The 14,628-nt window shown below is 35.7% G+C and overlaps 1 protein-coding gene and 1 long non-coding RNA gene across 4 annotated transcripts in view; one reads left to right on the forward strand and one right to left on the reverse strand.

Moving 5' to 3' along the window:
• The window catches only part of ARHGAP15 (Rho GTPase activating protein 15), a 608,584-nt gene that overhangs the window by 513,257 nt on the left and 80,699 nt on the right, over positions 1-14,628 (forward strand). The gene's annotated exons all lie outside the window — the stretch shown is intronic.
• On the reverse strand, positions 1,678-13,575 carry LOC140611948 (uncharacterized). The gene is made up of 2 exons (XR_012013262.1): positions 13,265-13,575; positions 1,678-2,639 (listed from the first exon to the last, which is right to left on the reverse strand). It is a non-coding gene; the product is annotated as an uncharacterized lncRNA (long non-coding RNA).

Here is a 14,628-nt window from a genome sequence, read left to right on the forward strand (position 1 = left end):
TTTCAATAATTTTGGAGATCTTTTGTGGTCATATTCTGGAAATTTCAGTCTCTTCTGTGTTCTGCCTATTTCTCTGGTGCTCTGTTTAATTAATGCTATCTTCATCTTAAAACAGTTATCAAGAGAAATTGAAGGAGTAAATGGGTATTTTTCTCCTGGAAGGGCATTAGAAGTAGCCAACACAGACCAAGATGGCCTGTGCCTCTGGTTCCAAAATACCACAAACCTGAGTCTAACCAATTTTTTTTGCTGCTGTGTGACAAGAATAATTACAAATTTCAAGCCTGAATGATGGAGTCCTTAGTGCCTCCTCACAAACTACTACATTCAAACTTTCCTCTGTGTAAAACCTGTTATTTAACATATACTTGATTCTGTTTTTAAAAATTACACGTATTACTTTCTCCCTCGTTCTTCTACATTCTGTATAATTCTTCAGTTCTTGAATGCCTTTCCAGCTGGTAATTAGTTCTTCAGGAATTCTAGGAGAGCCAATGGGGATATCAATTGCATTTATGAAAAAGATGATTTTGCTGATATTACGTTCAACCAAATTTCAAAGTTCCGTATTTGTGGGCAGCATTCAGGGGACCAACAAAGAGATATTTACCCTGAGAAGCTGAAGCATGATTAGTGGCTTAACAGAGCCAAGGACTGACATGTTGAAAAAAGGCAGGACTTTATAAAAAAAAAATTATGAGAACAGAATCAATCCTAAAACACACAGCTTATGAATTAAGGGGAAAACATCAAGAAATCACTTATTTAGAGTTAGAGCTGCATGAATTCCAATGGGTTGCACAAATGTGACGTATCTCCACTGGAGTTATTTTTAGATTTCCAAAGTAAGCACTAAATTGTCATGGAGAGAACATGATAGAAACCTACCATATATGTTTCCTTGAGAGAAATCCAATCCCTGACCTCTTATCTAGAAATAGTAACAACAAGGAGAATTGTTGATGACCATTAAATAACATAGGGATGTGTCTTAATTTTATCTCATCCCACATTGTATTCGTTTTCTATTGCTGCTACAAGAACGTAATCACTTATTATCTTACAGGTCTGGAGCTTGGTTAGAAGTCTGACAAGGGTCTCAATGGGTTAAAATCAAGGTTTTTGGAAGGTCTGTGTTCCTTTCTAAAGACTCTAGGGAAGAATTCATTTTCTGGGCCTTTTCTTGCGTATAAAAGCCTACTACATTCCCCAGCTCATGGCCCCTTTCCTCCATCTTCAGAACCAGCAAAACACAGCGGTGTCTGGATTTCTCAGAATATTCCTTCATATTCACCATCTCCCTCTGACCACAACTAGAAAATCTCTGCTTTTAAGGAATCGTGATTAGATAAGGCCCACCCAGATAACTCAGGATAATCTCCTCATCTCAAGGTCCTTAATTTAATCACATCTGCAAAGTCTTTTTTGCTATGAAGATAACATCTGCATAGGTTCCCAGGATTAGAATATAGGCGTCTTTGGCGGTCCATTATTCTGCCTACCACACATGTTAACTAGGATATCACATTGCTTAAATGATAAATACTTGAAATCCTGCATTGTTCTTGCACAAATTAATGGAACAAAAAATGTGTAGTCCGTGTCAGCTATGAAAAAAAGAGAAGTAAGAGGAAATGAGGAGGGGTACAAGGGTACAAAAAAAAAGAGACTCCCCACTTAAGGACTATGTATTTTATTATGAAAATCTGATTATCGATAATAACTACTTTGAAAATACATGCAGAACAGAGAGGCATGTTGACTTAATCTTCAAGAAAATGCAATTTATCATAATTTGGAATAAATCATGATAAAAGTTCAGATAAGAATAAAGCTTTGAAGAGAAGCAAAAAGGGCTTGAGGTGTGCTTTGTAGATTGAGTAAAATTGGAATGGAGAATAGTTAACACTGTTGTTAAACCTATATGCAGACTAACTTTCAAGTCTCATGGGATAGAAAATACTGTGGAGATATTCATCTGAATCTTGACAATATGTTGATGTGACATTCCCATCGCCTCCTAAAAGGTTTCCTCACTGTCTTGATTCTATTTTCTTTTTATTTTCAATCATTGTATTGTGTTTAGCATACAGAGCAAAATTTGGCGACAGCTTTGCGTTCTGAATGACTAATGAATTGTTCATCTGTGTGTAGGATCTCCCTGGTGCAAACTCTGTGTGAGTCTCTATTCCTCCCTATTCAAAGATGACATCGTTGATTGTGGTGATATTACCCATGTATGCAGATCCAGCTGAAAAGACAAATGAGAGACCAACATTCCTTTCTAAAACCCCATGCCCTTAAACTATGTCCTTTGTTTGCAGGCGCAATCTGCTGTTTGACAAGTCTGTATTCTGATTCTTCCTTTTTATGCAGCCTACATGGCGATCTAGCTCTGAATAAGACGCCCTGTTCCTTTTTCTGCTGTGGTTCTGTCAGTTATTTTTGTCTCAAGAAGGCCAGAGTTCTGATGTACTTGTGGTTCAAGTCACCCTTATTCCAATTCTTTGATGAGCAATTCCAACTTTCTCTTCGAAGCTGAATACACAGACAATTCCTTAAAGTCAAGGGTACAGGCCACAGAGGCCCATAGAATCATTCAAGTTCATAACCTAAAACTTGGTTCCCAGCAGCACTTCCTAAACAGGAGGAATGAGAGAATAATTAAATCCATATGAGAATAAAATATAATTTCCAATATATTCTTCTTTCCTCTATGAAATATCAGAATTTTAATTGTTTCTGGATATTGGAATCATAGCTAAGTTGAAAATTTACATTTCTCTCATGCCTCAGATCCCTGAGTTTAGATCTTAAAATGCTAAGTATGACTAACATTTACTGAGCATTTATTATGTACCGAGTACTAATCTAAGTACATTAAGTGTCAATTTAAGCTGTACAGCAATCCTAAGAGCAGGTGCTATTGCTATTGTTATTTTACAGAATAGAAAAATTGAAGTTTAGCAAAGTTATCCTTGTTTCCTCGGGAGAGGGACTGGCATTCAAACCTTATTTAGCCACTAAACTACACTGCCTCGCCCATGTCTCTTATCTTAGAGCATAGTTGGACACCAATAGGTTACCTAAAGCAGAATGGAGCCCAGTGAGAAAAAGTAGACTTAGAACTAGTGCCTAGAACAGTGTCTGGAACACAATAGGTCAAAGGAATGAATGAATGAACAAACTAAACTTATCCTGTCATGGGTCAAACACTTGAAGACAGATACAATGTAGGAATCACTTGGAAATCCAAAAAGTTAGTGAGAGTAACAACCGTGATTGTTGAACACTAGCTATATAGCGCAACTGTGCTACAGGCTTTCTATAAAGTCAGGGTAACTTAAACGGCACCTATCACTCACACCTTTTTAAAATAAGGAAACTAAAGCTCAGAAAATTTATGTAATTTGTGGAGCCAAGATTTAAATCCAGGTCTCTCTGGTTCCAGGAGCCAAGGACTTAACCTCTGGTGCGCTCATAGGCTTCAGTCCAGCGGGATTTCAAGCCTCCATCAGGAGATATATCACATGAAGCCATCAGGGCAAATGTAACATTAGGTTATATTTTATCATTCACACAAACAACTGACAGGAAGAGGACCACAAGGCTCTAGTTACCAGAGGGACCCAGGATATGTCTGATCTCATCACCAACACGTAGAGTCAGGCAGAAAAGGACCAAGTGGAAGGAAGCCCAATGTATCCCACTGAAATTAAGTCTCGGCTGAGACAAGAAGCAAAGGTGACATGCCATTTAGGTAGCATATGTGAGCTATGCAGTCTAGAGTGTCTTAAATGTCCACTACTACTTAAAGTCAAGTCAGACCTTAGACACCAAGGAGAAACTGAGCTCACTGGTGGCAGTTAATTGTTCCATGATGGACAGAAGAGACAAGAACTCTTTTAGCCTCCTCCTAAAAAGGCCCTTGTTGCTCCTTAAAGTTCTTAGAGCAAATGCTGCATCTGTTCCCAACCTCATTCCAGCTCCCTTTATTTATATCACCTATTTTTTCTCTCTCCCTTATAGTGCAAAGACCTCACCTCTCTCTCTGTGTTTCTCCTGCTATTGTGATTCTTCTTGGTATCAACATATTTTCTGTGTAATATGTATCATACCTTCTATCGGAAGTTGAGACAGTACAAATGATAAAATCCGAGTTTGAAGATTCGTGAGACTGACAACTGAATCAGCTTGTGTTCGCTTTTTCTTAGTCATGCCGCCTACCAGACCAGCAGAAAGTCAGTGCAAAAGACACAGAAAATCAACGATACACATGAGGGTGTTTCCACCTGCCCCTGCCTATTCCATGCAACAGCATACCACAAATTTCATATTTTCAACAGCTTGCACATAGAGAGGGATCCAACAGATCACTGGAGATCAGACTCTGTGGGCATCCTATTATTTTCACCATTTGGCTGCTGGTGGTGATCACATCATCTTTCAAGGTCACCTTACAGTATTATTTCTTTCTGTGCCAGTTACACCTATCAAGCTCCTCAATGTCTCTTATTCCAATATCACATCCCCTTCAGGAAGCAGGACTGGCCCTGTCCTATCAATGAAATCTAAGGAAACTGAATATTATATATCAACCTTTTTATATATTTTTTTAAAAAAATATTATTTTGCGTATTGCAGGTTTCTAAAGATGAACCTATTATCTCTATTTAATCAGCAGGTAAATTGACCTGACTTACTAAACCAAATGGGTTAATTGAGGTTAAAACATCAAGTTCAGGCCAAAGAAAACCATTGGCAGAAATTACTAGAAAATAATTCTCAGGAATACTCATTAGTTCTTCTGGCTTTAACTACACTACCTCCTTTCTACAACTATATTTTCTTTGAGAACAATGTGTTAATGGCATGCCTACTGAGAAAATGATGTGTGAGTAAGCTAAATAAAATAGTCTTGTTATTGGTTGAACAATAATTGAACATTACTGTGAGCAATGTTCATACATTATAATGCAATGAAGAAGCAGCTTTAGGTTTTGTTTGAAGGGTCCTTTTGTGAAACCATTATTTTGGTTCAATAGTCAAAAGTTAGGCTTTATTAACTAGTCTCTTTACATCAGTGGGGGATTGGTTTCTAGGTACACACGTGGTTCTCTGAGTATTTCTAATTGAATGGCTACTGGAAGGAGTAGCTCCTTTGAATGTGCCATTAGTAATGGCTCTTTTTGATATATCAGAGCAGTTGGATACAATGCATCATTTCTGATTTAGGAGATAATTTTGCCTTTAATTATAAAAGTAAAGGATTACTGGGGCATCTCAGTGGCTCAGTCAGTTAAGGGTCTGCCTTCGGTTCAGGTCATGATCCCATCGTCCTGGGATCAAGCCCCACATCAGGTTCCCTGCTCAGCAGGAGCCTGTTTCTCTCTCTCCCTCTCTTGCTCCCCCTGCTTGTGCTCTCTCACTCTCTCTCTGTCAAATAAATAAATAAAGTATTTTTTTTAAAAGTAGATTATTGATTTAACTAAAGAGCCTCATATGTATGGACATCTTAAATAAGATTATGCTAGAGGGGGATCCCAGCAAAATTTGGGGGTATTTAAAGAAATGACAAATTTATAGGTGTCCCACTAAAACAATGATGGCAAAGGAAAAAGTCAAGTAGTTTGTTTCAGTAATGATCAATAGTCAGCCATTATTATTATATAGCCTTGCCTTCAGTGTGTTTGGCTGTGGGTAATTCCATGAAATCAGATTGTCTATTATTTATTTTCATCTCTATGTAATCTTTAAAGAGCTAATCAAGCAGTCTATTCAACAACCTTCTAATACTTTATTTGGAATGCTTTGATTTTCTTAAATATAATAAAGAATATTTATATAGGTAAATTCATATCAATTTTTTGGTGTGATCTCAAGCCAAAAATGTTCTCCTCTTGTAACATGGCTGAAGATAAGAAAATTATCATTAGTGACCTACTGAGGACTCCATGACATAAACTTCATATAAGGTTTTATATATACCACAAATAGTGTGTACTTCATGATATTTTTATTAACAGAGAAGTAACTATAACCTAAGCCATTCCATGCCTGCTCTAATAAAAATAATATTTTCCCTAAATAGAGGGAGATGAAGAGCATTATTTGAGACTGATTAGTAAACTTTTATTTCAGAAGTACTACCACAACTAATGGATATTAAGAGCCAAAATATGAGGCAAATCTCCTGTATACACATGTCAGAAGATCCAGATAATTTTTAAGTTAACTAATGGACTTCACTACAAATATTACATGATATATTCAGTATTAGTGATTTTAAAATTTAGCCAAAAAGGTACACTTGCATTAAACTGGTTCTATTTATTAATTTATTAATTAATTTATTTATTTAAAAACTGATTCAATTTAATAAGAAAGGTACAGAACCTCAACTTAGCCCCATTGATTCAGGAAATGAAGGAAATACTGAGCCACTAAGCCAGAATACTTTTCATATGAGATTGGGTGCTCTTCCATTTGCCATGGTATCTTTAATGGTCCAGTCTGAGAACAAGTTAAATCAATATTTACATTCATTTATTTTGCCTACAGTATAAATATCCAAGGGCAGTGGTAAAACACATAATTTAGAATTTGTTTAAGCTCTAATTTGAATACAAGCATATCAAGAAGTTATTTTGCATTCTTAATCTTTGATTCCAGAAAATTTGAGCTTAAAAACATAGATCAGAAAGACAGTGTTTGCTTCTCTACATAATGGAATAACTGCTAATGAACTCTCCCTCCCACTCTAAACAACTAATGCAATTTGACAAAACATAAGAGGCCTTAATGACATATCATCACAATGATACAATGAAGATGGCTAGAGATGTAAAGAAGCAAAAGATACAGCCCACCATCGAGAAAAAAGCAGAGAACAGAATCAGAACTTAAGATGACCATGACAGTAAAATTAACACATAATGATTTTAGAACAGCTATTATAAAAACATTCAAAGACTTAAGGGAAACATGGCCTTATTGAGTAAACAGATTGAAAACCTCAGCATAGAAATGTAGGATAGAAAAACAAAGAGAGGAAAAGAAAAGAAAAAAAGAATAGTACCTAATGGAAGTCCAAGAACTGAAAAGTTCTATATCTGAAATAAAATTTACTGAATTGGCTTACGAATAGATAGGTATTTACAATATAAAACATCAGTGAACCTGAAGACTTGTAATAGATATTATATATTATAGATATCTATTTTACATATATATTAGGGGGAAAATGACCTAAATATCCCAAATTTGATGAAAAACTTCAACTTAAATCCAGAAATTTCGGCAAATCTTAAATAGATAATATATGAAAGGAAAGCAAAAACCCTAAAAAATAAATTTGAACTTAAAGCCAAAGATGGAAATAAACATTTTTAAAGTTTACAGAGAAATCAAAATATGATTTATGCATATATGGTACCTACATGAATTGTGACTGACTTCTCACTAAATACAAAAGTAAAACATCCTTAAACTGCTGAGTAAAAATCAATACAGTGTCTTACTATTTCTATTCAAAATTCTACAAAATTTCCAAGCCAGCACATAAGAAAAAAAAAAAAATTGGAAAAATAGCTCACAGATGACATTATTATTTGCATAGAAAAATCTAAGGAATGTATGAAAAACATTACTGGAAATAATAAGCAAATTTATAAAAGTCATAGGATCAAGATCAGTAAAGAAAAATGATTGTATATCTGTATGCAAGCAAGCAGCAAACGATTAGAAGTTGAAATTTTAAGGATTTAAATTAAAAATTACATCAGAAACTAAAACATTGCTGAGAGAAAATTTGAGAGACCTAAATAAATGAAATATACAATGTTCATGGATTAGAAGATTCAATACTGGTAAGAAGTCAGCCCTACTTAAATTGACCAACACATTTAACACAATCGAATTTCAAACAAGCATTTTTATAGACATTGATATGTTGATTCTAAAATTAATATGAAAATGAAAACAGCATGGAACAGTCAAAACAATCTTGAAAAGAAGAAAACAATCAATGGGAAAGAAGAAAAGAAAAGTCTTTTCAACTTTTCAACAAATAAAACTAGAGCAGTTGATTAGGAAAAAAAAAAAAATCTGTGGTTCCGACCTCATATACACAAAATTAATTTAAGATTGACTATAAACTTAAAGGTAACATCCAAGTATTCATAGGTACACATTGTAGAGTACCTTCGAGACCTGAAAGTAGGCAAAGTTGTACTTGTTTTTGTTTTGTTTTGTTTTGTTTTACTAATCTCTATGCCCAATGTGGTGCTTGAATCCACAACCCTGAGATCAAGAGTCACGTGCTCCACCCACTGACCCAGCCAAGCACCTCTAGGCAAAGATCTTTTAGACAAGGCATAGAAAACAATAACCTTAAAAGAGAAACTTGCATTGGACTTTATAAAAGTCACCATTAAGAAAATAGAAAGCAAGCCACAAATTGGGGGAAAAATGCTAATAACACATATATCTGACAAAAGCTTCATATAAAAAGGTAGGATATAAAAATATCTTTCAAATCAAACAACCCTATAAAAATGGACAGAAGATTTAAACAGACCTTCACAAAAGAAGACATACAGATGGTCATTAAACAGGAAAATATGAAAAGTCTATTGACATTAATAGTCAGGTCATCAGAGGAATGCAAATTAAAGCCACAATGGAAAAAAAAAAAAATAAAGCCACAATGAAATACAACTTTACCTCATCAAATGACTAAAATTAAAAGGATGAATAATCCCAAATATTGGTGAAAATAGCAACTAAAACTCTTGTACATTACTGAGGAAAGTATAAAATGACACAATAATTTTAGAAAAACGTTAGGCAGTTTCTTAAAAATTGAACATACTCCTACCTAAAAGAGTATGACTCAAAAATTGTACTTCTACTTATATACCCAAGAGCAATTAAAAAACATTAATCAACTAAAAAGCTTGTACAAGAATTTACAAACTTTTCTTTTATTATAGCCCCAAAACTTTAAAATGACTCCTACGTTGTTGGTAACATTAGTGCATACATTTGTCAAAGCTAATTAAATTGTACACGTAAGATTTGTGCATTTAACTGTATGAATTTTACCCCAACTTTCCTTCAACTAAAAACAACAAAGTGGTTTGTTTCACTATTGTTAACCTCTTTTGATTCTACATACTTCCCATAGTTATCTCCTTCATCGTTTCCTTAATCCTGATGGTTCCAATGATTCTTTTTTTTTTTTTTTTAAATTTTTATTTATTTATGATAGTCACAGAGAGAGAGAGAGGCAGAGACACAGGCAGAGGGAGAAGCAGGCTCCATGCACCGGGAGCCCGACATGGGATTCGATCCCGGGTCTCCAGGATCGCGCCCTGGGCCAAAGGCAGGGGCCAAACCGCTGCGCCACCCAGGGATCCCGGTTCCAATGATTCTAAACTTAATTCAGAGCCTCTGAAAGTGGTGGAGACCCAGTCTACCAGTTAGTTAGGCAAAACTCTTAAAGCAATGGAAGGAAATAGGAAATTTAACCTGATGAACCTGCCTCGGAATTTCTGTGTTATGAACATAAAATTTTGGAACACATGGTTGGCGTACTTAGTAGCTAAATCATGAGTTTCAACGCTAGAATCAGTGAGAATGTGCCTAGTAAACCAGGGAATGTATATTGTTCTATTTACTGGACTAGGGAATGAAAAAAGCTCCTTGATTATTGGAACCCTCAGCTCCACTTTCATGAAGCCTCTCTGGATTCTCTCAGATAGCTCTATTTTTCTTCTTCAAATTCCCATAGAAATTTATACTTCTTTACTGTGCTTTGCATTTTAATTGTGTCCATGTTGTATCACCCCTTTCTGGTCGGTATGCTCTTGAGGCTAAAAACTGTTTATTATCTCTGTCATTCATAGCACCTAATGTTATTTAATTTAGATCAGGAGCTTGGTAAAGGTTTTAAATATTCGATGGATTGAATTTGATTGGACTAGATGAAATAACCTTTATAGATAATAGAGTCACAGGTCAGGCAATATGAATAGGGATCTGAAGAATTAAATTCATTTGTGTTATCATAATAACAAAGTTATTGAAGACTCACCCTGGGAAGAAACTGAGCTGAGAAATTTTTAAAAATCAAAGATAAAGAAGGTATAGTATCTTCATTCAAAGTCCTATCATGCTGTCAGAGAAAAGACAATGTGTATAATTGATGTACAATAAAAAAGTGGAAAGTGTTGTGAAAAAAAGAGAGGGAGATATTAACGCCTATGAAAATTCAAAAAGGGAAGAATATGGTTGCCTCTGTTTTGACTCTTCTGTTGGAGAGCCTTGTTATCCATTACATCGAATTGAACTCATGTTCAGTGTAAGTATGCTGGGAAAGCCAAAGTAAATTCTAGTAAGAAGTTCTAGGGATTCTTTTGTCATAAAGAGAAAACCTTTTATAGAGGAGAATGTTCATCATTCCTTCTAGAAATCAAGTGTGAGTGAATGGAAATGATGTCAAATTTTTTTTCCCCTTTCTTCCTGACAACAGAGACCACAAGCATGTGAGGAGCTCTGGTTTTTAATTGCATTTTTGTCCCTAACTTGATAGATGGCTTGGTCATTCACATAAGCCCTGTGTAACACATAGCCTTTGCATCTATAAAATTAGAGAATAGGACAGAATGGTTTTCAGGATCAAACTCAACTCTAAAAATGTCACAATTCTATGTTCTGTGGCTTTATGATTCTAATTATATCTGATAAGATCTTTCATGTGATTTGGTGATTGGAATGAGGTAGTCAGGTTTCCCAAACTTCATTGATCTGTATGCTAATTTCCTTGATAATGTTTTCAATAATACCAATGTTAAATATTTTTTTCTGAAAATCAAATGACTTCGTATTTAAATATATTTAGCATTGTCCTAAGTAATAATGTGCATGCAAGCATACATTTGAAGTGTTATATTTTCCTAATGCTCATTAAAATAAAAACATAACCATTAAATTTGTCCCTTGGCCACTAATGATACTGTATTCTACTTTAAGAAAAACTACTTCACCATACTAAGAAAGACTTATCCAATGTCTCTGGCTGTTGACGCTCAATCATAAATGTTATCAGAAGGGGTTAACCTATATGCAGCAGTATCTATAAAGACTAAAAAAATATATATGGAGCACTCAATCAGAATCTTCTAAATCCTGAGATTCAACTCTTAAGTGGGTATGTGCATTACCTGGAAAACAATTTGCAAAATAGATTTTTAAAGTTCAGAGTAAATTGGAGAAAAGGCTACATTACATTTGAACCTTAATAAATACTTAATAACCCATAAGACAAATAGCCATGAATTACTAGAATGATTTCAAGCACAGTGCTTCTGCATAGAGCAGGTTGGCTCTCTTATTTTTGCTCATTATAAAATAGGAGTTATAATACTGCAAAGTTTATTAGCTCTGTTGATTTGTGTATTTTATAAAATAAGACATTTGAATAATATGAAACCAGAACCATTAGGAAAATCTATTTCCCCTCTCTTCTTTCTCTTCTCTATCTAGTCTCCCCTGCCCAAGATAGCTGTAAAATGTCTTTCGCATAGAGAGGGAAAAAATGTGAAGATTCCTCTAACTCTGTTCTCTTTTATAGAGATTGTTTATTTCTTGAGTGAGAGGTATATGTGTGTGTGTGTGTGTGTGTGTGCATGCGCACGCGCGTGCGTGTGTGTATGTGTGTGTGTGTGTACAAGCTTAGGTCCTCAGGTGGAACCGTGGTTCCTGTGCTTTCGTCCTCGAAGCTGTTTTTCTGGAAGGGAATGGAGGCAGCTGTGTTTACAGCTCAAGTCTTGGCATACATTTACCAGAATCTATTATTCATATCATTCAGTATCAGGGAGAGATCTCAGGCCACCTGTCTATCTGACAAATTCACCCTTTTGTGAGCTTTCTGTTCATAGCAAATTATGTTCACATTGATGAATTGAGTTTTTATGAGCATTGCTAACTAACATTCTCACAGAAGGCCAGGGGCAAGAGCCTGCAAGTGTTGCTGGTCCACAAGTAAATGATAAAAAAAAAAAAAAAAAAAAAAGAAAGAAAGAAAAAAATGGTAGTGTTTAAAGACAATTTGCCATGGAGGGATAGTTAAATCATTTGGCAGTGCCTTAATATTTATAATTCCAAGACTTTCCATAAATTATTGCAAATACTTTACTTATAACAAACAAAAACACAGGAAAAATCCACACATTAATTTTCTCTGTGGCATAGAATATTAAAAAAAAAAAATTGTTCCACATTTTGACAGGTAACCATTGACCAGGGCAAAACATGGAGTGGTTGAAGTATGCCCAGCATTAATAAATCCAGCAATTTTATACTATAATGTGGAAAACTTGCAGCAATTATGGCTTAAATTCCAGATTCGTATTTCCATAGATACAAAATGGATTTTTTTTTAATCTCTAGAAATCCTATACTGGTTATAAAGCTAAGCCATGTGGCATGAGTTAAATAAATGAGAGCAATCTTTCACAAAAGACTAACAGAAATCCTTCTAAATGGTGGGTGGGGAAATACCCTACGTTCATGATAGAAATGAAGATTTCCTTCAGGTTACATATAGAATTGGTTCTTCTCTCGGGCTTCTGAGAGAAGTCCCCTGCATTTATTCTGACTCTTATTCTGCATTTCATTTAAAGCTGCTGAAAAAGAGGAGAGAATTTCACAAGAAAGACACATTCTAGTTTTACTATACCTACATTTCAAAGCTCTAATTCAGAATCTACTTAAAATGACAAACCTGCTTGGGTGGCAGATCAACCAGTCAGTGTGCATTTGAACTAAAAATTTTAAGCAGCAAAACAAATTTTACAGCATAGTGAGGAATCCCATCAATAAAAATCCATGTTCTCGGTTCACTACAGAACTGTGACCCTGTCATCCCCAAAGTCAGATTATCACCTTTGATAAAGTACGGTCTTATTCTCTTAAGTCTTAGTAAAAGTCAGTGGAAAATTTCTAAGCTCTTCACAGTAGCCTGCCAAAATGTGTCAGACACATCACCTTTCAATGCAAAGACACCATAGCACAAAGAACACTTGGCATCATCCCTTGAAAATGCACACCTTTCGGAGGAGCAAATGGGAAGTGTAGTCTGTTAAACACCATATGTGAGGGAGCCGCACCAGTCTCATTTCTCCTTCCAAATGCTACAAGCTGCTACCTCGATGTGGTGTGTGTGACTCTGGGACAAAACTGGTGACAGCCAAGTGCCTACCTGGTCCCAATGTCAGGAAGCCTGTTGACCACTTGACTGTACTGCTCCGTATGCAACTACGTTTTTGTACCCCTGAGAAATAGACTGCCTAGGCCTCTATGTCAATGGACTAGCCTACTTGACACTTGCAGACGTGCCAGTGGTGGCCATTGCCCTCAGAGATTGGGTTTGCCATCCTTAAGCTACGGGGAGATGCAGAGGCAGGCAATTAGAACCCTTTTTCTTTTGTTGTTTACTTTTCCTTCTGGTCTAAATATATTACAGATAGATGTTTATGTCTTATCAAGAAGAAATTTTGAGAGAGTCATGGCAACGGAATGTTGCAATCACAGGTTTGACTGGAATTCTCCGTGGTAAGCATGGTGACCATTCATCCCAGATCCCCTGTACTCGTTGCGTTTTCACACGGTCCGTCCTTTTTTGCAACCCTGTTCCTAGTTTCATTCAGAAAATATGGAAAAATGCAGCTTTAAGGCAACAGGACACATTCGCCTTCAACAATTTCTAGCTGCAAGAGAATGGAAATTAACACGGGAGATGGGGATTGAGGGTTTTCATCGCTAAGGAACCCATTTGAGATACAAGTGTGCACTCTTTGGTGGCAAAGGCATGGCAGGCAGCATTCTGCAGCTCGGTGCCACATGCGTAGAGGCAAGCAGCTGAAGGACCACCATTTTGCTCTCTGGAACTGCTACTGCATTTCAAGCATTGCTAGAAGGCTGAAAGTTGGCTGCAGCTGGCAGAGCATTGTTCTTTTTTTAACCCATGTGATAGGTATCTTCAACAGTGTCAAACAAATTTGTAGAGCTGGTGATTAGTTGCCCAAAGAGCATAATGTATGCATTATTAATTAAAGAAGGTAAGTTTGGCTAATTGTCATTTCTATACAGTAGCAGTGCACTAAGATACATTTTAACAATCTATAAATAATTGATAATTTTTTTTCTTTCATCTTCCTTCCTAGTTTGCATAAAACTAATGACTTGGTAAATGTTACTCACTTCAAAATATTCCAACGCTTCTATGAAAATTAAACTAACACTGTAACCTTAGCAAATAAGAAGATTTTTTTTCTCTTCTATTGCAGGTTAAAAAAAGATAGGAAATATAACACTTGCAACAAAAATGTGATTCTGTGAAATCCAAATGAGAATCATAAATAATATAAAATCAGCATTAGGAGTGTGACTCTAACAAATAGGATTGACTTTTAAAATAGGAAGATTCGTATGTGTACAGCCACGTATACATTCCAGTCACCCCAAAGTCTTGCTTGTTCAGCTTTCAAGAGCCTCAAACTATGACCCAAAGGTCTGCTCCAGGATACCGTCCACGCCTGGCGCCGGTGTTATAATACCTACTAA

This window comes from Canis lupus, chromosome 20, assembly GCF_048164855.1.
Source record: "Canis lupus baileyi chromosome 20, mCanLup2.hap1, whole genome shotgun sequence".
Taxonomy (NCBI): Eukaryota; Metazoa; Chordata; class Mammalia; order Carnivora; family Canidae; genus Canis; species Canis lupus.